Genomic DNA, 23,334 nt, shown 5'->3' on the forward strand with positions numbered 1-23,334 from the left:
AGTCTTCCTCAAGCAAGCTGTTCCCCCACTCTGCACCTGAATCTTCTGCTCTGCCATCCAGTTAGGTCTGGAGGCCTTTGATGCAGGGACCCTCTCCCTTTTATTAAGTGCCTGTAACTTGTCTCTGGCCTCTGTGCCCTACTCATGTTATACAAGTATTAACAGCGGTGGTGGATTGTGAGTGCACTTCCCCAGCCCTTGTGCACCTTTTCATGTAGGTCAGTATGTGTGGAAATACAGCTTTGAAATCAGATCTAAGGAACAGGCTACTCTTCAAAGCCAGGTATAGGGTTTCTGGGTTTTTTTCTTCTCTTGAGGATGCTCTATTTATGGTCTTTGCTGCTGATTTTGAAAGGAAAGCATCTCCCAAATCAGCCTACAAAGAAAGGTAATCCATTTATGAAATGCTTATGCAATCCCGAGGTCAGATTATCGTGTGACAATCTGCAGCAGATCTGACTGCACGAGTTGAAACCCAGGTACTGGGACTGACTGGACGTTTACCTGCAGGTTTGGGGGCAGCAGGACAGAGACATGGAAGGGCAGCTCTGGAGCAATGCTACAGTTAATTTAAATGAGTCTTGCTCTACAAAGAGGATTTGCCTGGTATGTGTTGAGGAAACCACACCACTGTTCCTCACCTCTGAGGCTGGTTTAACATGGGAGCTTGTGCTTGGTTGTTCCAGCTTTTTTCTTCCCCAGAAATATTTCCCAGTTGTATTCACTCTAGGAAAATCTCAGGGAGAGGGAGATAATACAACTAGTTGAAAGGGGTGTGTATGAAACCAACCCTCCAAAACCTGAAACTATTACCATCAAAAGAATAGATAAAATGGACAGTCAAGAGAGGAGGGAGGGCAAGCATATTTCAGAAAAGCTCTGCTGGTTTTGGCTTCGGCTAGCAGGATCTAGCAGTTTGCATAGAAAGTGGTTTTTTGCCAGTGAACGGAGGATACCTGCCAGCTCTGCAAAGCCATTAGCAGCAATGCATTATTCTCATGAAAGGCTGTGGTGACAGATCCATCCCTTTGGCTGGGCCAGCCTCTGGCCTGTCAGCTCTTTGCTGCTTCAGCTCACTGCTCATGAGCACCTTTCATCTTCATTGCATTTCTGCATTATCGGGCCAAATCCTCCACTGCCAGTTTCTGCACCAAAGTTCAAGGAGTTATCCCAGTTACCCCCAGCTGAGCATCATGCCTGGGTTTCTGTTAATCCCCCTCTATTAATCTGAAGTTGTCTTGTCCTCTGACTTAACCCCATCTTGGATGAGAAGAGCTGTGATACACTTGCGCAGTTACTGCCGTATACCAGCCTGATCTGGGAGAGCTTTCCATGACCTTTCCCTAGCAAACCTCAAGACCCTGATTTATTCAGTCACCTTACTCTTGACTTTTTCTTTGTTGTTTTCCACTAATTAGAAAGTAACAGATGTTTTTGGAGTCTTGGATGAAATGACCTGGTCACTTCATGCCTTCTGATCTCAATAAAAAGTCTCTCTCCCTCCTGCAGTGGCATACACTTAGACGAGAGGCTGTATGTATGCATTAAACACTTGGCCTCATGCTTAGTATGAGCTCACCGTCTTTGCTAGTTGTGCACTTAGTGCAATGTGTAGGTCAGGGGCTGCTTGCATATGGTGCCATGCAGAGTGGTGTCCTCTCTCGTCTAGAGCCACTCAGTGCTACTGGGCCAGAAATAATGAACAGTCCTAACAAAGGGGGAATTTGCACTCATTTTTGTCACAATAAAAAGATTTAAGAGAGTTTTCTTCATCTATGTGTGTGTGTTAAGTAAGCCTGTGTGGAAATAGTCTTTGCTGGGGAGCCTTGGGGCTGAATGCAAGACAGGTAACTTGACATCAGTGTAAAACCATTGTCTCCACTAACCTGTATCTCACCTTTCAGAGGTGAGTTTGGGTGCTCTTGTCTCCTTCAGTTGTCTGAGGTGTGTTGGCTAGCTGTGCGAAGGTCCCCCTGAGCTCCGCATCGGGTTGCTTTGGCCCTACTAGAAACTGGATGTCCGCTCGGAGGTTCTGCTGTGTTTCTGGCTCACTGGGGTTCCTGTGTCTTGATGCTGAAAGTAAATACACTTCTCTGAGATGAGTGTGCAACTGGGGAACATCGGGATGTTTTATGGCATTATAAAGTAGTGTTCTTCATGTTGAAAAGTGCAGATAGGATTTGTTTAGCTGTGTCTTCTGATAACTCCACCAGAGAAACTCCAGCCAGAGCCATCTGGAATAGTGTAAGGAGCTCCTGAGTTCTCACGTGGAGATCTGGGTCACACACAGAGTGTTTTCAGAAGTTCTGAACATTTTGATCAGTTCTTCTTTCCATTCTGTTTCATTTTCATGATCATAAGTAGAACAGATCAGCAACCTTGATAGAGAGCCTGTTCTCATCAGACTACCACCCCAACTTGGCAGGGGTGGGAGCTCCCAGCAAACACACACTAATGTGCTCACTGTCTTACTTAAAAAGACACTGCTAGTGGAAATGTGCTGTCTGTGTTGTCTTATTTGTATTGTGAAATGCATTACAGGCACAGAGACAGGGGAAAATGACCATGGGAATATCTCTGGGAGGAAGCACAAATAAAGCTCTTCAGAACCTGGTTTCTGAGTCTGTAATGTAAAACTGGCGCTGGGTAATTGGAGTTGTGGAAAATACCTTGTGGTGACATTCAGTGCTTAAAACAATAATTCACCCACTTTGAAACATGCTGTGGTAACAAAGTTTTTAAAGATGTCACAGTATTATTTTATTTTAAAGCCAGCAGCTAAAGCATTAATAAGAAAAACATCTAATCTATATACTGGTCTGAACAAATTTACTGTGTAGCTAATGCAAGATGTCTTTACCTCTGCTGAGAAAATTAAGGAAATGTTTTTGACATATTTCCCATTAAAAATCATCCAACTGCATTTTCAAAAAGAAAACTGTTAGCTTTCTTTTTATAATCTTTCCTACTTTTCCTTAGAAATAAGTTTTGGTTATTCCTTGCTGTTCTCACAGCTCCTCTGCAGAATATCAGATTTTGTTCTACGTTTGGCTGGCTGTGATTGTATGTTGAAATCAAAGGATGGGGCCCTTGTTTGGTGACATAAGGGCCCAGGCCCCACAGCCGTTGGCAGCTGATGTGAAACTTCCAGTCAGTGTCAGTTTTGCCTTAGAACAGGTGACTAAAGCGTTGTAAGATACCGTCTGAAATGAGAAGGCAGAAGCACATGTTGTAAAAGATTTGTTCTCAGAAGAGAATTTGCGATTGTTGCATCTGCCTTTTTGCAACTGTCCTGAGGATGTGATTGTGCAATACTTACAGATCAGAACATGCTTGTGCCTTTCCCACGAGTGAGCCCAAGGTGCTAGTGCTCCTCCTGCTGGTGTTGTGACAACCCAAGGAGGGACCTGGCCAGTGTGGACAGGAAGGGGCCAAGGAGGCCAGAGTGGGTCTGGCCACCTGGCTGTGGTGATGGTGGCATGCTGTTCACGCAGCCCTGTCACAGTGGGATGCTATGGCCAAGGTGATGTCCCTGGTAATGGAGCACTTCTTGGTAGTGGTGGTTCTGCCTTGTCCTAGCACCTAAAGCAGGAAGAGATGCTGCCAGGCCAAAACAGTGATGCCCCTGCATCCAGCGGAATGCACAAGGACCCTATTTTATAGGCAGCCACGTGTGAAGGGTTAAACTGCAGCTGACAGTCGGTTCCTCTTCCACTGAATCTGCCAAAACATGAATCCAGGTTTGAGTTGTTTTCTGCAGGGGCTGACGGGAGCATGGCCTGTGCTCATAGGGTAGGTGTTGAGCTGCCTCTGGCCATGCTGCAGGGAGGCCAGTGCCGGCAAGCAGGGATATGTGAGCCCTGATTAATTATCCTGAAATGCCCTTGTTAGGAAGATGAAAATCTTGATGTGTCCCTATTTTCACAGGGAAATCCTTGGAAGGTCAAAACTTTGAAAAAGCATCTCCTTTCATATCTAACTTGTATTTTCTATTGCTCTGTTGAGCCAAATTGATTTACAGTGGAGATACCCAAGGTAGATTTTGGTGTCAGTGGGTTACAAGTCCTGCAGTGAGATAGCTGACCCCACTTAGACCTGGAGATACCAGAGAGCTTTTACTGTGTAAGTCACAGCCATCCCATTGAGTTCAGCCATGGACCAGTTCTGCTGCTATTTACGCTGATTTGTGTGAATGCTGAATGTAGCCTTTATAAACACTTTTATTGCCAAATTAAGCTCTTCCCTTTCCAAAGTCACCTCAAATGACTTTCTTCTTCTCTACCCCTCGCTTTAAAAGAGAGAGAAAGGCGTTATGGGTGTGGAGAGAGCAGGAGAGGTTTCTGTAGGAACTTCTGGGCCGTTCCAGTCCTTGTGGGTTTTCTCTTGTGCCTTTCTTCCATGCAGCGACACACAGTGAAGCATCAACCGCTTGGAGAAGTGTGCCTCTGCTTTGAAAACAGCTTGTATGTGGAACTGAAACTGCTTAGCTCAGATTACCAGAGTATGTTTATTATTATGCGAGATGTTATTATGCCTCATGTTGGATTATTGCATGTGCTCCTGAGAAACACAGTCTGCTTCTATCAGTGGTGTTTGTGCGTGTTTAACTCACAGTTTAAGATTTTACTGGTGCTCGCAGATTAATCAAACAGCATTCTCTGAAGTTTGTAAAGCATAGCAAATACAAAGTACCTAAGGCTTCAGATCATACTTAGTTTACGACGTTAAACACTGTTTTGCTTAGAAAGCAGGGATGCTTAAGGCTGCTCATGCAGCTGGGGTTCTTTCCCCAGACGTGCACACAAGCCAACTCCTGTGTGTCTTGGGGATGTCGGTCCCAGTCACTGCTCTGGGCCTGAGATGCGTATTTCCAGGCAGCCCTTTCCCAAGCATTGCCTCCCTGCTGGTAGCATGACATGGGAGCCGCCCTGAGCAACCTATGATCTGAGCAAGACAGAGGAGCCTCAGGTTGGCCACTCTCTAAATGTAATGAGTCAGAAAACCTAACAAAAGAGTTGGGACCTGCAGAGAACCATTTCCTTTATTCTTAAGCATCTTCTGAGACATTTCCCCAAGATCTGAATCTCTGTTCCACTGGTCTTTGCTTGTGGTCTGTCTCCAGAGTGCTAAACAAAACTGGGAATAGTTCGTATTTAAAAGTGGTTTGAAGCCTCAAGCGTTGGGTGCAGACTCCAGCCTCTGCACAGACCCCTGGTGCAGTGAATTCCCTTTGTGGAGTAAAGCCTGTCATTAACCTTGTGCTCAAAACACCCTAGATGTTTGATAGAAAACTGCATGTTCTTCCCAGTGGGCAGGACAGCCAGACCCTGCCATAGTGTGAGGCTATGGACAGTATCAGGGATATGTGCTTGGGGAGTAACTTGAATAGTAGAGTCCTTGTGAGAGGGCCTGTGTTCTGCCTGGTGGAAAGATGATGTGTGGGTAGGTGATAATCTCTCTCAAATGCTGTTTGTTACTGGATAGGCCCAAGGTCTCAGTTGCAAGATAGCTGATTTGGTGTGGATGCCTTGGCAGCTTAAAAAAAAGTTTTCTTCCTTCCTTGAATCTAAAACTACATAGGACGTGAGCACGTGCTTTCAGCTAATTAGGCAGACATGGCATGTCCAAGGCTGATGAGCCTTGTGCCAAGAATATAATGGAAATCTGCCAGCTGTTTTCGTTGACATTGCTAAAATAGCGTTTCACTTAGCAGCACCAAGGCAAAGCCAAAGGGGGGAGTAAAGCAAGGAGAGAGTCAGAAATAATAAGACAAAGTAATGTGTTACCTTTTTGTAGGCTTACTTGCTGCACACTTGTACCTGGAACCACCCCGTGCCTTGCGAGTGTGCAGCTGAAACCAGTCCGTGTGCCTGGTGCATGAAGCAGCTATAGAACAATTGCAGTTTGATGTACTGTGCTGCTGATGGGAGCTGGGGGGTTGGTGTAATGCGTCTTCATGTTTATTGCATACAAACTGGTTTTGGTACCCTGTGAGTCAGCTGTGCAGTGTGCCCAGCTCTTACTGCCTGCACTCGCTTCTCAGTATTCACTTTTCAGTTCCTTCTGGCTTCTCACTGGCAAAGTTCTGGTGCTGGCTACTGCCATCCTTTGCTTGAGTCAAAGATGTGCCGTTTCAGTCTCCTCATTTTATTACTCTTCGTTACTTTCTTGCCTTCCAGGTGGTGATTCTTATTTCACTGGGTTGATGGCCAAGGAATAGAGTTTTAGGGTTTTTCTTGGTATTCTCAACAGCAATCAGGTGTAGCACTGAAACTTTGTGTGATAGTGTACAGCTATTTTGCAGTCAGGTCTGGGTTTTGCTGGCAAAGAAACTGGTGAGCAAAATTAATGTAGCTGGTGTTGGAAAAACGTCAGTAAATGTGTACACCTTCTTGTTAGGAAGACAGTGTAGTAAGGAGTACGCTCAGGCTCCTGGTTTATCCCCTTTTTTCAGTTCTGTATAAGGTACGTGTCCCTGATGTTTACAGATGTTTCCTAATGACTGGAAGTATAGAGCAAGCAACTCAGAGGCATGCTCTGGCTTTGGTTAGGTTGTGTTGGGTGGGAATAACAGTGCGGTTGTGCTTATGAGAAAGATTTTGAGAATGAATACAGCTATACTCTTATAAAGATGGTTCCATCAGTTGCTTTGTACTCTGTGAGCAGAACCTGAAGGAACCTGTAGATTTTGTGTTTATAAATGAATGCTTTCTAATGCATTGAATTGCTGCTGCCTGACCTGCAGTGACCGCATTCAGGAATCTTTCCACCTATGGTATTGGACTTGGGCGCAAGATACTGAAAAGGATCCAGATATTGAAATGGATCCCTATTGACCGCTTTGAAAATGACCCTTCAGGCTTTTATTACAAAACGTAATTTGAAAATGGCAATTGCTCCTATGCTTCAGTCCCCCCTGGGATGCAGCCTCCCAACTGCCATTTGCTGACACAGTGCAGATTGCCGAGCTCTGCCTTTGCAGTCCTGAGAAACCTTACACTCAGTTGGAGCAGAGCTTTCCTTACACCTGCATAGTGGGGTTTTGGTTCACAAAGAAGCCTACCTGACATTTGTGTCAAACACTGTATTTCTGAGGCCTAATTCAGCAGCAAAGAGGATTGTAATCCTAAACAGAAATGGCTTAAACGTTGTATAAGCATGTGCAAAATTCAGCAGAGTTCTGCTGGTACTTAGCAGCAATGAAATGTCTACAGAAGTAATAAGTTGAGGGGCTTTATTTTTGTTGTGTGTGATCACTCATGTGGTGTTGTTTGGGTTTGGGGTTTTTTTAACCAAAACAGTGGATGGTATTTTATCTGATTGAATCTTCCAACTTCTTGTGAAACCGTAGATACTCTTCTGGTATGAACCTTCAAAGTTGTGGAGGAATGAACCTGACTCCTGACTAATTGGGATGTGGAGCTAATGGCAGTGTTCCTTTCCAGTGGGATTAGAAACACTGCTGTTTTCAACCCAAGGGACACTGGGTTTAAAGTGCAGGTCGTTATGGCTGCTTCAAGCATTCAGAAATAGAATCAGGAGTTGCCTTTCCTGTGCAGTCTCACGTATCTACTGCTCTTTTCCTTTAGGTTATGATGCCCTGAGCTATTCTGTGGAAAGTAATGACAAATGGAACGGGAGACAGCTACTGCAAGCGAATGAGGAGAATGTGACTGACATCCCAGAGGATGGGGGGCAGCCATACGTCAGAAATTGCACTGAACCAGGTAGGAATGAAAGGTGCTTCTGGCTTCTCAGTCTTACAGTTGGCTTTCTTACCTCCAGGTATCTGTATTGGTATCACCTTTACGCCCCAAAACTCGTGCACTTACTAATTTTTAAGTCAATAAACACGCTTGTTGTTTTCCTTGTATGTATGCAGCATATGGCTGTTGCAAACTCCCTCAGCAAATAGCATTCAGAGGAGGGCCTGCTGTCAACGGGAGTACAACACAATGTTTGATACATACTAATAGCTAAGTGCTGAGATCATAAGAAGTATGTCTTCTGTGGTTCTTACATAAACATCACGTGTGGTTCTAGTGTTGGGCTGTATGTAGCGCTGATGTGTGCTAGTAGGATTATTAACTGAGAAACCAGGTGGTCATATATTTAGTAAAGTACTTCTGCCAGCAGTGGGCCCAAAGAAACCTAGTCTTCTGTGACTTGAGGTTGGCTTGATCTGCTGATGCGAAATAGGGCTTGGTTCATAATGTAGCTTTTTCCTCGGGTAGGGACCTTAACAGGGTGGTCCTCATCTCCTTGACTCCTCTTTTTATGAAACTCATAGGAACTCAGTGTCATTGAAACTCTGCTGCTCTGTTACATTTTGTTGAAGTCGGTTGACATATTCAGAAGCTTTTGGGGGAGGTGAGCACAAACACGTTGTCTGTGTTCATATGCTTCATGTGTCCTACTTCCTCAGGGATCCACCTCCAGCCAGGATTAAGGCAGATTGGGTAAGGGGGGGTATTGAGCTGCAGGAGATGAGCTGTTTGTCAATTCCTTGTACTTCTCAAAGAGCCCCCTTCTCTGTAAAGGGACAGTTTTCTGACCCATAGTTAAAAGGACAAACCACTTGCAACCCTGTAGAAAAAAGCTTTCCATGGACCATAGAAGAAAAGAACAAGATGGGGCATCTTCTATTTGCATCCAGTCTATTGCATTGTTATTATTTCTACCTAGATAGAAATCATAATATGTTATGATTAAAAGAGAAAGCTTTATAAGCTGTTCAGTCCTTTATTTTTTTTTTTTCTTTCACAACAGAAGTTGGATGTCGTTTCCTCAGAGTTCAGGGAGGGGAAGGGAAAGGTGTTTCTCCATTCTTCAGGACTTACAAAGGTTACATGTCTCAAGAGAAATTCTAACAAATAAAGTTCTTGCTGCACTTCTCAGCCTATAATTTTTCCTCCACTGTAATCCTTAATAACATTTCTGAACTGATGGATGATTACAGTCTTTTTCTAACAGCAAAAACTAGTACAAAAATTCTTCTTATTCAATATTTTCCCCGTTTGCATATCTCCCATGTAGTGCAGATTCAGTCTTACAGCCTTGCATCAGAATCTGTAGTAATCTTTCCCCCGCCACTGTTGGTACATCAGCACCTGCTATCTCACCATTCTCAGCTATTTCTGCTGCCTTCATCAGATAAAGTGGCCTATAGGAAATGTATGGGATTTTATTTGTGGTGGGTGTTTTTTCTCCCTCTTTTCCTGAAGATAAAACAATGGTTTCTGAGTACATTGTGTAGTGTTCAGAAGAGAGAAGGTAGAAATACCTACATGGATTACTGTATTTTCTCTGAATTATCCATGATGTTACAACAGAATACATTCTGTAATAGCAAACTGATTAAAAGTATGGTAGAAAAGAAAGTAGAAGTAACAGTTCAGGTCCCATGTTTGTTTTTGTGGATTTCATTAGCACTACTATCATAGTGTAAATGTAAATCATTAATGCTAGTCTGGACTGCAGTCAGAAATGTTTGAACAGGAGCAGGACTCTATTGAAGTGTCTGTGAAAGTTATCTGTTGACTTCAGTAGACTGTAGGCCATGTGCAGAATACTTCAGTTCTGCTTTTCAGCAAATTGAGTAAAAGACCTGGTAGAAGTGATGCTGTAAATATCATTGATAGGTTGACTTGTTCTGAATTATTTTTGTGCTGTATATGATGATGCAACATGAGAGAGCAAAGTGTTGTTAGTTGTACTTTGGGAAGAATTTCAGAATTTTCCATTTTCACTGCAACTAAGAATGACACCAGGTTTCTGAATCCAGCACAAAATGGGCCACCAGTCATGAGTTCATACAGCTTCATCCTGCTGCTCTCTTTCCTCATGCTAAGAGTGAAACAGCCATTCGTGAGATTGAAATGGGGCCTGATGATGGAGTTGGGCTGCTGAGGTCATTCTAGTCTAGTGCAAGCTTAGCCATCAGTCCAGCAGGTTAGGGTGAGGAGACCTTCAGCGCAGTTCCTAACAGCAGCTTTCATGTTTAAAAATATAGATAGGAATAGGACTTTTCAAATTAATGTACAGCTCTGACACTAGTAATTGTTGTTGTTAAAGCTGATCAAAGGTTTGATTCAATGTGCTTTCATGGCAGTACAGTTCTCCTTCCACTGGCTGTGTTAGTGCTGGATCAGGCCCCCAAATGGTGTCTAGCTCTGAAGCAACAATAGAGACCTGCACTAGTTCAGGAGTCAAGAAGCCTGGAGTTCACCAAGTGTGTCTGTCTTAACAGTGCTGCTCAAGTAAATTGAGGTAATTTGGCTAAAATTGTGATGTTGCTAAGCATAATTCACTTGTGATACTTAACCGAGCTCTCAGGCATCTGTTACTTGGGAATCAAAACTTAAACCTCCTTAGCATCCCCACGGGACATGCACTTATGTGCATTTGACCTTCAGGTGCTTCACCTTCCCTTTGGCGAGTATTGGTAGGAAAATAATGCCTGAAAGGACTTTTTTTTTTTTCTGCTTACTTCCAAAATTAAGTTGTATAAACATCTACAGCAGAAGTGAGTGTTTAGAAAAGCAGTTTCACCTCATCTGTTGGGGGAGGGAAATAAAATGCCTCATTTTTAAGTGATTTGTGGGTTTTTGCAACATTTGGCTTTTGTAGTCTGTTGGCAGTAAGCACATTTTTACATGAAAAAGGAAAGATCTTTTTTCTTTAACTGCACGTGTATTTTCAGGCTCATTTGAAAGCCTGGCATGACATTTGTGAACTGCTATTTTTATTTTCTAATGGTTTATCCAGTAGCATTTTATCATCAAAACTGCTCCAAGTAGTTGGATTTTTTTTCTGACTTTTCCTTTGAAACATACATTGTAGAAATATTAAAGGGGTGAAATGGGCAGAATCCAGCCTAAAGACCTTTTTTTGTAAATTTTTTTTTTTTGGTCCTTTTGTAATTTTTCACTCTGAAGCTGTTTGAATTGGAGTGATAGTGTGGCCTTTTTGCACTGGTCCTTCTGTAGTCCTGATTCAGTGAACCCCTGGGGATTTTTTTGAGCCCCACAGGACAGCAACTGGGAATAAATCTTGCAAAAATCAGTCTGGCAAATGGCTGCTTCTGTATCAGGATAGCAAATAAGAGGGGGCCGTTTTCTTTCAAAAACTAGTTGAATTTAGCTGATACATTGATGACAGGGTAACCTTTCTGCAAGCTCCCTTGCCCTCTCAGTGCCGACACAGTTGGTTAGGTGTTGTGTGTATGATTTGGTCCAGCCCTGTGAGTGACTGGTTCTAGAAGCAGTTGCAAGCTGGTGCTCAGTTACGGATGATGTGGGTGAAAAAACTGTGCTCCAGAAAAAGGCAGGGAAAGTAGCAAGGCATGGCAAATAGATGAGGTGAAATGCTAGCTTCAAAACGACCCTATCTTTGCAAGTCTACTAGATTCTTCTAGCTACTTGTTGCAGTGGGATCCAAGTACCTGCCAGCAATTTAAGCCTTATTGCTCTGAGTCCTGCTAACATAAGGAAGCTGAGAAATATTCATCATTCGCTCTGCCCTGATCCTGTTGCTGTATTTGATTGCATTGAGTGCTTGTGGAGGCAGAACAGCACAGCAGCCTACTTCCTTTTTTAAGAGCCTCTGGTCTCTTGTCTCCTGTTCCCTTATATTCCAGTCCTGTAATCTTACCTGTTTAGCCCGTGCCCCTTCAAGGTAGTATCTGACTCTGCTGTCATGCAGCAGATGTTCTTCTGGCCTCTCCTACTGTCCTCTTGTCCTTGCAGTATCCATCTAAAGGTGTGTGGAATTAGAGATAGACAAAAAATTGGGCAGAGTTCAGTCACAAGAAAAGTCATATTGTTTAACTAAAACACTTGTGACTTTGGGCTAGGTTTGGCAGACAGTTTTAGCTAATACAAAAGATGATGAGGAAAGAGTGAGAAATATTCATGTTAACCTCAGGCAAAGTATTGTTTAATCACCTAGTCCTGTTTAGAAATAATGACTTGCCCACTGGAAGCCAACGAAATGGATTCAGCTGATACAATGTTGAGATTTTGGTCAAGTCCATGTGCTAACCAAATTCGGAGCTAGGATTGCATTAGAGAAATCCAGGTAAACTTGCTGTAAATTCAGAGAAAGTTGCTGTAAGTTCAGGCTGGGTTTATCAGCTGCTATGAAGGTAAGAAGTTCATAGGCTGCGTCAGGATGGGATGTAATGCGTCTAGAAATTTATGTTAGAAGTTGCTTGGTTGTGGCATGCTGAGGTCCCAGTGCCACCCCTCATTAGCTCCTCACTAAGCTGACATATGTTTCCGCTGATGAGCTGTCATCGTGTTCCTCCCCTGGTGTTACCACTTCCCACGTGCCTGGTTGCCACTCCTGCCTCGAAAAGGCTGCAGATAAAATAACAGCCCTACTTAAGTGTGCTGTTTTAAAGTCATTATCAGTAATAACAGGAAATACATGATTACTGCAGAAACCAAAAGATGTTGATATATTCATTTAGACCCTTGGGCACAAAAGTGTTAAACAGCCAAAGAAGTTTTTATGCAATTATTTCTTACATTTCCTCCTTTTATTTCAAAAGCACCTTTCTCTTTTATCCATATTTCTCCATTGAGTCATAGATTATGACAATGTCATTTGTAGGTCATGGCTATGAAGTAGGTACTCATCCAGACTGCTTGCTTATGCTTGGTACCGTTTCTTCAGAGCCCGTTTTACGTTTAGCCACAAACCTTAACCCACAAAACCCAAACCACCTCATGTGGATTTGTGCTTTCTGATCTCTTTCCTGTTAAATGTTTGCTCCCTCTGTGTTGTGTGCCCAGGCAGTGACGTAACAGCGACCACCGTGGGTTTCTTGGTGAACGGCTTGGTGGCTGAGCTCTTCTTGGTGTGTGACGTGGTCTGAGGCAGAAGGAGAAGAAAACATGGTCTTCTGTTGTACCTTTTCCTCTTGCTGTGGGAGAGGAGTCTCACACTCATGCTTTAGTGACTGTGCAGGCAGGCTGGCGTGAGTGTTAAAGTGCTCTCCTGGTTGATAGATCATTGCCAAAGTGGTGTTTCCTCTGTGATAAATCCGAGCAGTGCAGTCGTCTTTCCTTGAACTCAGCCTGGGGTGTGGATGTGCTGAATAACGGCCTGAGCAGGCAGTTTTTATCCAAAACAGTAGTAGCTGTCTCTGTGCCAAAAAGGAAACCCTCTGACCCTCACATGTGCAAAGACTTGTGCATGTGCTCAGCTTTAGGTGGTCAGAGTTGTTCTGGGTTGTCATACCCAGAATGACATCCAGAGAATACACACAGTGCACGGGACCTGTGTCTTTACCTATAAACAAACACATTGCTAGTGCTATTGAAGAACTATAACAGGAACTGTAGCAGAAGAGTCCCTGACTAGGGGACCTTTAGCCTTTCAGTAGAATAGGGATGGGAATGCTGGAGAAGTTAGTGCATTTATGCAGCTGTAAAACTCATTGCAGTAGGATGAAATTATGGCTGCTAATGTTCCTTGGTTTTCTCTGGGTTGTGTATTGTCATATTTTGGTGGACTGTCAGAATTGAGTAGATAAAACCACACAGGAGATCTCAGAAGTGTCTAGCAGATTTCAAAACTCTAGCACAGTCTAAGATGGGCTTGTGTGTTAGAAACAAGGTGTGTTAAAGCATTGAAGTATTTGAGTGAGTGGAGTTGTCCTGAGATTTCAGCTCATGTTTGTACATGTGCAAGAGCATTGTCCATCAGCACTTGGGAATATGCATGTCTGTGTTGTGGGACTGACGCCCAAAGCTGGACAAGACACAGAAATTAAATGTGACTAAGATGTCCTCATCATTTTAGTGGAGCCTTGATATTTGGGCATGGAGGGTGATGATGATTCTCTTATGTCCCTAGGTAACATGGACTTCTTGACTCTTGGCCTTTGTAGCTGGAGATACAGTGCCAGCCTTGGACTCTTTCCTTTCTGAGCATCTTTCTGCTTTGCTTGTTGCCTCTGTAAGAGGCAAGCCTGGGTTTTGCTTTAATAGGGTGGTCTTGTGGATGGGAAATGGGAAGACATAGGTAAACAAATTCCTGCTGGAAGTAGCTGCCGGCAGAGTGAACAAGACTGCTTTTGCTCCACTGCTGCTGAGTTCAGAAAAGCCTTCTCCACAAGCAGATATATAATATGCTATGTGAAGAGTGGTATTTTCCTTTTTTTTTTTTCCTCCTGTCTGAACCAAAATGCAGTTTTAAAAAAGCAAAAAAAAAAAAAATCACTTTCCCTTAAGCAAAATTAATTTTTTCCTAGCAAAAGGAAAAGTGAAAATTTGTTTCCGCCTAGCAAGTTGCAAAACCTTGCTTCCACTTGTAGAAATATTAGAAAAATAAATTGCTTTAAGTTTAGTAACAGAATGTCTTTGAGGAATGTAAAAAAGACATTCTTCCCTCCCTCAGCCATAACAGTTTTGCGAATTTGACAGAAATTTGCTCGAACTTCTGCTCCCACACTCTGCTTCTGTCTGTTGATTGCTGTCTTCCACCCTCCCCCACAAAAAGAGACGACTTGATAGAAGTCAGGAGTGTGATTCCTCCTGAGTGAAGGTTGAGAGGGAAGAGGAGTATCACCAGGCACCAGCCTCTCCTGGCTGATGGGAGCAGATTGCTTACGCTCTGGTAAGGGTCAGGCACGAGCAGGTACTGGGAGCTGGGGCTGCTCTGTGCCACAGATGCTCCGTTGCAGCTGATGCCACCCATGTATGCTCTGCATGAAGACGTGGCCATGGTGCCCAATATTGCAATGATCCAAGGAATTCCAGTTTCAGAAACTCCAGTGTATTTTTACTCACTTTTATTTTTCCTACTTGGCGCTTTGTGAACAAGGGTAGTCATTTGTCCTACCTTGATATGGGAGTCCTGTTCCTGGGGCTTGAGATCTGCAGTGCTAAAACAAAAGTCTCCCCACAGCAGTGTTTTCTTCCATAGTAAGGGTGCATACCGTCAGGTCTTGTGCTTTGGGGGCAGGGGCTTGTGTTGTGGTAAGGTATTAGCTGTCTTTTTCTACCTACCAAGTCACAGAAATGTGGCGTTCAGATCACAGCTAACCCTTGCAGGAGGTTAAAACCTTCGTGGGAAAAAAAGCACAAACGCCAGTATGGTGGTTGCTATTTGCTTAATTCATTAACTGCGCAATTGCTTTATATACGCCGTTCTGTACATCACAAGATCTTTAGTTCCCCATTCTTTCCGTACATCTCGAGATCTTTCATGTGCCTCTATTCTTCCCGTACATGGCGAGATCTTCTGAGTGCCTCTCCCTTCAGGGTTGCAAGTGGTGCGCTGTCACCTTGGAAAGCTTCTGTGTTGCTCTTCATGGTGAGCAGCACAGAAAGGCTCCATCAGCTCCAAACCTAAAGCATTAAAAAACTGTGGTTTTGGGGTTAAAACCTCAGAGATGAAAATAAAAAACATGCTTATTTCTTCAAGGTTTGTGTGCTGGCATGGAATTGGGTTATCTTTTCCTGTAGTCAGAAAGGAGAGATGGGAAGGAGAGCTGAGTTGTGATGCTGTCACCTGGCTTTAGGAGCTGAGGCTTGAAGAAACAAACAACGCTGGCAAAGCTCCATGTCTGACACCTGCTTTTTAACTAAACATCATTTTTGACTGGGCTGCGTGCCCCTACAGCCTGTGTCTCTGGCTGAGGGAAAACTGTGAGGCAACCACTGAGTTTGGAAGAGTTCTTCCTTGCTGAGCTTGCCTGATTCGTTTGCTAGAAATACTGCAAATGACTTTCCTTTTCACATGTGTTTGCCGTGGCCAGCACACAAATGCATTAAGTGCAGGCTGTTACAGTGTTGATCTGAAAATGAGTACACCCAGCTCACCTATCATTATCATTTGGTGGAGATGTTAGTTTGGGGTTCTTTTTGGCAACTGGAGTGTGTTTCTGGAGCCAAGTTCAGATTCAGGTAAAACTGGGTCAGCAGACATGTACAGTGTTTCAGATGGGATAAGCCTTGTTGGACACATGGGGAGACCACAATTTGGTTTTGATCACAGATTTTCTTGTTAGCCTGTGTCAGAGAAGCTGACCTATTAAAGTTGTAAAAAGCTGCAAGGGATACTTAAAGACAACTTGCAGATGGTGGAAAGTATTTTGCTGCTTGTTTATTCATGCAGCTGTTTTTTGGAGGGTATTTTCCACTTACCTGGTTCTTGGAATCACTTCTTGGGCTCCAGAAATTTTCTGCAAACTTTTGAATAATATCTTTCTCTTCTCTCGGTGGAGTTAGATTTTTGGCTTTTTGGTTGGTTTTTTTTTTTTTTGGTCTTGCAGAGAACTAGCATGAGAATTTGCTTGCCTGACTTGGAAAACATTAAATCTTCCTGGTGACAGTTATACTGTCAATAATGCCACCATATGAGTGGCAATGGGGGGAACTTCCAGGGACCAGCAGCCCCCTGACCCTAGCAGCGATACGTTATGCCAATAAATGTTTTTAACAGGGAGGAGCCGTTCACCATTGCAAGATCTGACCAATGGAGTGGAAAATACAGCATCTCTTTCACGCTTCAGAAGAGAGAAGGTGTCTTTCTCAATAATACTCTCTGTCATGTGGAGGACCCCAGCCATGAGATGGTGGTGGGAGAGCTGCTCTCAGGAGCCTTGGGAAGCCCGGTGTTCTCGTAGGCTGTGCCAGTGTGGTGCCCATGGATGGGCTGAGAGCTGGCGTGTGTCCTCCCTACTACAGCGGGCAGCAAGGGGCTGGGTGCTCCATCATCACAGTGGTAACACTCACTGTGCAGGGGCCCAGCAGTGCCACTTGCGTCTGGGTTGGCCCTGCACACATGGACATACGGTGCTTGTTTGCTGCAGTGTCAGAACAATTATCCTCAGGCTGGGATTTGGCACTGTGAAGCTTCTAGCTCTGGAGTTGCTTTGTGACTTGGTTTTGCTGCTTTATTTATAAACACTTTCAGCTGCTCTGGCATTGAAGCAGAGTGAAGTGTGTATTGGAATTGGCCTTGGTTGTGGCTGTGCTGTGGGCTCACTGTGGGGGTTTGATTTCTGGGCTGTATTGTGCAGGGCCTTGATCTGTTGTATTGCAGGTTCTCCTTTAAATAAGAGGTGGTCACAAATACTTTCTTTAGGACTTTCAAGTCCTCTAAGGGGGTAACAGCCCAAGTGTTGCTGAGTTACACTGGCATATAGGTGAGCAGATTCCTTAGCATCAGCTGCTCTGAGGCAGGACCTGTTGCATACTTACAACAGGGACTATACCTGGAACCACACAGCAGAGGGGAAGCTCAGAACAATTGTTTTTTGCTGGGTACTTAAAAACTCTGAACTGATCTCCAAAATCATGCAGTTCCCTGGAAAATAGGGCCCTGTGTACATACACAGGAGACCAATGGCATTCTTTTTGCTGAAATTTTGCTAGTATTCCCATGTGATTATGTGTGTGACTCCAGGAGCTTTAGGGAGAAAAATAATACAAGCTCTGTGGTTAAAATCAAGAGGTGGCAGTGCTATTTCCCAGTTTATCCTCAGTGTGTTTTCTTACATTGATGAAACAAAAGAATTAGAAAAGGAAGGGGAGCTAAGTGGCAAAACAGCAAAGTAAAACTCAAATCCCCAAACCAGCATCACTTCCGCAGTTTGTAGGCAGAGGAAAGGTAGTGAACTCCTTTGAGCCCATAGGGCTCTCATCAGAAAGCTGCTGTTTATTTTTGCAGAATACATCATTGCGGACGTATCAAACAGTTGTAATTAAACCACTACTTGTTCTAATAGAAAAGAAACTCATTAGTCCCATTGGCTCCTGGTTTATGAGTCCCCAGCCTCTAGCCTTCTGCATCACAACATGGTTGAGATTTGCACTGGTAGTCTGCAAAATCTCACCTGCTGGGACTCACTTGCTTAATTGGTGATCCTTGTGATTAGCATGTTCCTGTTGTAATTGTTGTTTCCGGTGGAAATTACTGTATTGTCATATACTAGCTATGCAAAAAGGGCCTTGCAGAGTGTTTATGGAAGATTTATATGTCATGCTGGGCGTTGAATGAAGAATGCCAAAGGATAATTGACTGTTGCTACCCAAGGAGCATGTTAATAATCTTGAGAAATGATGACAAGAAAAAAAAAAAAAGGAATAAATCTGTAGGGAACAAGGAATAGATCTTAACCTGTACACCTGCTGCTATCAAAGACACAGTAGGATACCATGTAAGAGCCAGTCAGAAGTGCAACCCAGTGTGCATGGTAGTTCTTCCTCGTATTCCGTTTATCAAGTTGGTGTTTTGCTTTAGATTGCCAATGAGCTTTAGTGACAAAACCTGAAATAGGGAATACTGGACATGGCATTGCTGGCCAGGGGAATTTAGCAGTAATAATGGTAGGAGCACACAGTTGCAGTACGCCGGAAAGGTCTGCATCTGATACCTTGAGGAGATTATTTGGTGCAGACCAGTCCTTATTGCTTAAGCCCCTTGGTTCCCCTTTTCATCCCTGTCTCTCCAGGTGAATGGAAGCACCCACAGACAAGTAGATTTGCCAAAATCCAAACTTTAACCTCTTGTATTTCACAGCATTTTGTTAAGAGTAGGCTGCTTAGTTATTTAGTTTTTGAATTACAGTGCAGGGGGTTAGGAGAGAGAGATACTTCACTAAAAACTATGGACCATGTAAGACAGGCATAGATAGTGCTACAGCTTCTGATCTCTTTTTTCCGTTCTAGTCTTCATTTGGACTGTAATGAAATGACCCACCTGCAACCTACTAGTCACCATTTAATTAAACTTGTTCTCTAGGGATCACTAATCTGACAGCCTTTTTCTGGTGATAAATATTGTCTACATGTGAAATACTGAACCTCTGCTACCAATCATGGTCAGAAAGCTTTGCCTCATACATGGTTTTACTAAAGATCCTTTCAGGCCTGTGACTTGAGCATGGCCAGTGCAGGCATTGGGGTGCATCCCTGATGGGAGGGGAGGGCTGTGCAACCCCAGAGGGAGGTTTCTAGAATGCCCACCTAAATCTGGAGGAGATATGTCACTCAACATGTGTAGGGGATTCTGCATGGAAGAGCAAAGGCAGGAGGGCACTGTGCTGTCAAGCTGCTTCCTCTGCTGAAGGGACCTGGAGCCTAAGTGACCTGTGCCTGTGGGAGCACCTTCTTCTCATTTCTGTCAGAGACCAAAAATGCCTTTATGGTCTTCCCTGGACTCAAGCCTCTGGTCTTGCACACTGAAATGCTCTGCCTGTGGGTATCCTGGTCACGGTCTGCTCTGGAGTGTGCTAAGAGTTTGAAACTTGTTTTGCTGTTTACGTAGACTTGCCAAACAAATAAAAAAATAGATGTGGCAGAGTGCTTATCTAATGTAAAGCTGGTCTCTCTTATACCTGTTTTAAGCTCTTTCCTTTTCAAAGACAGTGATCAGTCTGGATAAAATACAGCCTTCAAGCTATAAGCTTGTAGGATTCCAGTCTTATTTTCTTTTAAGAAAAAAGAAAATGTGAGGTGGAACACAGCTGTTTTGCAATGGAACCCAAATGTTCCTTGGATGATCTGATGGATTGTGTTTGCACACATATCTTCATGGGGTACAAACACACTTCTTTCAGTTACATTATGACTAAAGGAGCTGCATACTTTATCTCTGGAAAAAAATGCAGGTAGCAAATATCAGAATTCATCAGCACAAAGAGGGGGAAAATATTTTTAGAAGTACATCATCTATGAGTTACTACAGTTATTCAGCAAGAAGCCATGTTTGGAGTAACAGCAAAGGAGAGGGGGGAACCCAGTGTTCCTTTTTATGATTATTTTTTCCCCTCTGAAATGACTTTAAAATGCCTGGAAATCTTCTGGTTGGTTTGTTTGGGGGAGTTTGCTTTTTATATCTAGAGCAATGAGACTTGCTTCCTTGAACTTCTAGCAAGTTTGAGTTGTTCCTTTGGTTATTGTGCATTGTGGAAGAGGCAGCAGAAAGGTTTCAAATACTAAAGAGGAAACGTGGCTTCCAAATCTTTTCATTTAAAAGGTGTTAAGAGGCAAATCAGGGCTTCAGACATGAATAAATATCATATCGTATCTTTCTGAACTGGGTTTTACTTCTCTGACACCTGAGGGTGCCAGGCTGCTGTAGTGCATCGCTCTAGTAATCTGGGAAGTCTTCCGTGAAGCCCAAGACCTGAATTTCTAAGAAGGAAGTGGGAAAAAAAAATAATTGAAGTCAGACTTACTCCTTTCTCTTGGAAGAAAATATACTTGGACTTTTCATATGCCAAGCATAAAAGTAGGACTGTTACAGGTTTTTGTGTTGGCAGCTGGGAAGAACCGCTGCAGTTCTCTTTTATGTTGATGTTGGTCCGTGGTGTAATGGGGTCAACCTTCTCGCTCCCAGCCTTACTGCCAGAAGGGGGACTGTGGAAGGGAGCAGTGGACCGAGGTGCTAGAGAGGTGTTTTCTCTTCTGACTCTGGCGTGGGTCTGCTGGGAGGTGTGGGTTGAGTCCTCTCTGTGCCTTGGCAGCAAGACGGCATAGCTAATACTGATGGGCAGTGTAGGGGACAGTTGGACTGTGCTGATGAAAAGCACACGGTAAGAAGTTATTACCAATTCAAAGTCTGTAAATTGCAAGTGATTGTGTTCATGATACTTTTTGGATCATCTTTCTGATCAAATCAGTGACTGGTGCTTACTTAGCATATGCAAGCTGCTCAATGCAGCATGGCCTCAGGGCATTACTGAAGTACAAATAACGGCTTACAGCTGTAATAAAAGTAAATGTGTACCAGATGTAGATGTTCTAGATTGGCTAGATACCAGAATAGTTTATTTTTTTTTTACATACCTGAATTACTCTTCTGTCATGGTAAATGCAAATTGTCCACTTAAGCATTTAAAAATACATTGTTGCATTTTTGTAAAATGTCATAATTCTCCCAGCATCCTATTTGCACCAAGCTTCTATTTTGTGAAGGTACGTCTTGCAACATTTTATTATGCTGCTGGTTTCTCCCAGAGCAAGTGACAGCTGGCTTTTTAAACCATTTCAGATCTCAGAACAGATGCAAGTTCTCACAGGGCTGCAGAAGTCTGAAAGCCACGACTGTGCTGTAGCACAAACACAGATTTTGGGAGGAGGACTTCTGAAGAATATAAATTATGTTTCCTGTATCTGGACAGTAGAGATACACTCTGGGCACATCCTTAGGTGATATAAGTCCAGCAGGCTCTGCTGAACTCTGCTGGCTTATATCAAGTGAGGGTTTAGCCCTTGATGATAAAATGTTTTCAGCATTCATTTGTGTAGGTAGGACAGATCCAGGTCCCTCGTGCGAAACGGGAGCAAGGAGGGTTTTCTCTGGGACCACAACAGATATTTGGGGATGCTTCTTTGTTTCCCTCTTCTTAAAGCAGGAGAGGGACATGGAAGCAGCATCTGCAGCTCTGGCACATGGTGATGCCTCTGGGCTTTGCCAGTGTGGGGGTTTGGTGCGTAACCAGCCTCTTGCTCCATCTGTTGTGAACCTAGAGCGCCGAGTGGTGAGCAACTGAGGTTCAGTGCTCTTGGGCATCTCATAGATGTATTGAGCTCATGGTCAGGCTTTTGGGGGTCTGCTTACCCCCTGTGCCTTCCAGCAGCTCCTCCAGTTTGCAGTCCCTGCAATGGTGAGGGACAATGTGTGACTTGCAGAAACCTGTGTACAGGCTTTCACTTTCATGCTTGTCAAAACAAATGAATACTCATAGTTGTGCAGTACTATAAAACCAGCCCATATATCAAGGCAGGGGTAGAAATTGACAGTTTGAGATTTGAGGCTTAAACAGTAAGGTCAGCCTTTCTTATAATTAACTAGTTTCACTGAAGAGCACATTGATATGGGCCATACTGGTATTGCCTTTAGTGAACCCAGTAACAGATTGGTGTGTGTTTTAATAAAAAAAAAGGAAAATCTAGACTACTGCAAATTTTTGGTTGTTACAAATTTTGGACTTGCAGTACCAAGGAATTTGAGAATTAAGTCATTTATCTTGGTGCTTGTTGACTCCAAGCCTTGTAAAATCCACTGTCCCTAAGACAGGCTGTGTGTTTCCCCTTCTCATTAAAAATATTACACGTGGTTATGTATCTTGAATGTTAATCTTCAAGTTTGACTTTCTTTGCAGATGATATTGGTACAAGACTTAAACCCCTTCAATTCTGGCTCAGGATACATGGGGTTAGATGCTCCAGCAACACCTACAAGAGAACCAGCTTTGACATTTCTTGTTCCAGTGACTTGTTCCTGTTCAGATAGTGTCATGGAGGACAGTATCTTTCCTAACCCAAATAGTGGGTAGAGGTATTTTGCTCAGACTCCAAAGGAGGCAAGAAAATTGGCAGTGAGCAGGGTGAAGCAGGGCTGGGGGAAAAGACAGCTCTGAGAAGGGTGTTTGATGATTATAAGACATTTGAAAAGGGAGTTCTGGGATGGAAACAGAAATTCAATCCTAGCTGTAGCAGGTTCTCTAGCTCAGGTGATTTTGGGTGAGTTTATGCTATTTTAAAGGGCATCTTAGCAGGCATGTGCTGAAATATAAAAAGTTTTAAAGGATTCTCAGGTTTTGTGAGGTTCTGCATTGGAGAATTACTCCACTGGTTTTGGGAAAGGTGCTTGCTGGGGGTGGGAGGCATTGTCTTTATTTGTATTTTAAAACCAGGAATAGGAAACCTCAGTGGTCTATGATGGCAGGCTGAAGCTTTGTGTTTGCATAGTTCCCTTCTCCTGCGCCATGCTCTGAGCTCACCTCTGTGGTGGCTCTTCCCCATGCAGGCAGCGGGCCTGTGTTACTGCTGCGTGGGAATGGATGGCTTTGGAGGCTGGGCTGCACCGTAACTCCAAGCAACCTTCTAGCAGAGATATGGAGACTTGCAGCTTTCTGACCTGGCCCAGAGCCAGTCCAAGCTTCAAGCACCTGCTAATATTTAACCTCTAGTGAATGACAGGGCAGTGCTTACGGAAGGAGGTGTGAGCCTGGGAGCTGGTGCCTACTCTGCCGGGGCGTTGCCAGATACACCTGAAAAACATCGCTGCTGTGAGATGAAAGGCTTGTCAGTGCTGAGTGGCCTTTTGTTTAACATGTGTCTGCAGCCAAAGTGCAGGAAGTAGTGTCAGTGGGGTTACTTGTTTGCAAAATGTCACCGGGGATGGAAATGCCAGTATGTGGAAAGAAGGCAGTGGAGAGAGTTGGGTCAGAGCTGAGGAGCGGGCTGTGCTCAGGTAGAGACCGCTGGAGAGTGCCTGGGCTGTTAAGCCAGGTGTAATGCAGGAGGGAACTGAGCATGGGGACCACTGGCCTTGGGGCTGTTGTCCTCTGTCTGGACCAGCTCTGCC

The 23,334-nt window shown here is 43.8% G+C and overlaps 1 protein-coding gene across 2 annotated transcripts in view; it reads left to right on the plus strand.

Annotated features, from left to right (window-relative positions):
• The first annotated feature begins 7,594 nt into the window (after window positions 1–7,594).
• The window catches only part of SLC24A3 (solute carrier family 24 member 3), a 144,411-nt gene continuing 128,671 nt past the window's right edge, over window positions 7,595–23,334 (plus strand). For both annotated transcript variants that reach the window (XM_026846480.1, XM_026846481.1), the window contains exon 1: window positions 7,595–7,727. The gene's annotated coding sequence lies outside the window, so the exon portion shown is untranslated. The remainder of the gene's footprint in view (window positions 7,728–23,334) is intronic.

Source organism: Athene cunicularia, assembly GCF_003259725.1.
Source record: "Athene cunicularia isolate RWA chromosome 3 unlocalized genomic scaffold, athCun1 chr3_part1, whole genome shotgun sequence".
Lineage (NCBI taxonomy): Eukaryota > Metazoa > Chordata > Aves > Strigiformes > Strigidae > Athene > Athene cunicularia.